Source organism: Orycteropus afer, unplaced genomic scaffold (genome assembly GCF_000298275.1).
Source record: "Orycteropus afer afer isolate SDZICR_OR568_19922 unplaced genomic scaffold, OryAfe1.0 scaffold00432, whole genome shotgun sequence".
In the NCBI taxonomy this organism is placed as follows: domain Eukaryota; kingdom Metazoa; phylum Chordata; class Mammalia; order Tubulidentata; family Orycteropodidae; genus Orycteropus; species Orycteropus afer.
The window spans coordinates 2,587,325-2,589,278 of NW_006922019.1; positions in this window are offsets into that span (position 1 = coordinate 2,587,325).

Here is a 1,954-nt window from a genome sequence, read left to right on the forward strand (position 1 = left end):
TTTTTTTTTTTTTTTTTTAATTTTTTCTCCCTATCACTTTCCCTAACATAATTACACACTTTATTTATCTTGTTCCTGTCTATCTCTCCACTAGGATAGAATGTCCCTGAGGGCAAGGTTTTTGATCTGCTGTGTTTCCCCAGCACCTGGCATAAAGTAAGTCCTCATGAAATATTGTTAAATAATGAGCACATTTGTTAATCTAATCCTCCCAACAATCTGTGAGGTGGGGATTTCTGGCCCCATCTGCAGTGGAGGAAGGGAGACTGAGCATAGGCCCAAGATGGTACAGCCCTGAGGGATGACTGGGATTCTAAAGCCAGCCTGTCTCACAGGCAGAGTGATAGTAGTACTGTGGAAGCTTTTCAATTCTGTCTGAAGTCTCTTGCCTAGTCTCCTTTCAGGCGAAGCTACTCTCAGGTCCCTCTTCCCAGCCTGGCTTAGGTTGATCTCTAGATCTCACCATGCTGGGCACCTGGACCAGGCAGCAGCACCACCTGCTGGACACACATCTCCATGTTGCTTGCTAATATCCATGTTCCTTGTTTGCTGATGTCCAGGAGGGCTGATACTCTGGGACTTAAACTTGAGGCCCTTGAAAAGTGATGTGTATGCTACAGGATGTGAGTTAAGAGACTGCATCACTACCTCACTTATTCACAGCACAGGTAAGAGCTCCTAGGCTGAATACCGGCAGACCTGGGTTCAATTCCAGGCTGGACCATTTCCTAGCAGGGCAACCCTAGACAAACCCCTGAGCCTTAGGTTTCTGAACTGTAAAACAGGAGTACTAATTGTATCTACTTTCTAGGCATATTGGGAAGTCAAAGCAGGAAACACTGAAATACCACCTCCTCAGAGAAGCCCTCCCAGATTATCCCATCCAAAAGCACTTCCAAGTCATTCGCACCTTTGCTTTGCCTTATTTTTTTCTTTATAACACATACCACCATTTAATCTTTTAATGTTCCTTGCTTCTTTTTCTCCCCCAGAAAATATCAGCTCTACAATGGGAGGAACTTGTTTGCTACTGTATCCTAAGTCCTTAAGCTGGGCCAGGCATATAATAAAAAATCAAACTCACTTCCATCAAGTCGAATCCGACTCATAGTGACCCCCTCCTTGGGTTTCTGAGGCCATATCACTATGAAAGTAGATTGCTCAACTTTCCTTCTGAGGAGTGGCTGGTGGGTTTGAACTACCAGGCTCTGGTTAGCAGTCAAATGCCTTAGGCACTACACCACCAGAGCTCACAGGCACATAATAGATGCTTCATAAAAATACTTTTTAGTTGAAACACACTTTGCACTTTAACTGAAACATTCTAGGAGTCAATACAAGCTACTATTATTATCATAGTTATGAATTAATTCATTAACTTACTGAAATACACATTTATTTACTTATCACTTGGTTGATTTATTTACCCACTCACTCACATATATTTCTTAAACATCTACTACATATGTTACTGCTATTGTTAGCGGCATTGAGTTGATTCAGACTCATGGTGACTTCATGTACAACAGAATGAAACATTCCCCCATCCTGCATCATTCTCACAGTTTCGAGCATGTTCAGGTCTATTGTGGCTATTGTGCCTGTCTATCTCACCAAGAGTCTCCCATGACCTCTTTGGTTCTCTATTTTACCAAATGATCTCTTCCTCCAGTGTTTGATCCCTTCTGATGACATCTCCATAGCAAGTGAGTCAGAAAACACTCTATTGTAATCTATACCATTTTTTTTTTTTAATTGTGAATTTGGGTGAAGGTTTACAGAGCAAATTTACTTTCCATACAGCGGTTCACATATACTTTGTCTCATGACATTGACCACAGTTTACCACAGTGCAATAGCTCCCCTCCCACTTCCTCCCCATAGTTACCTCATCCCTGTGTCCATCCCTCCATACACTCCTGGCCCCTGAGCTGTCTCCTTGTGCATAAGCAGC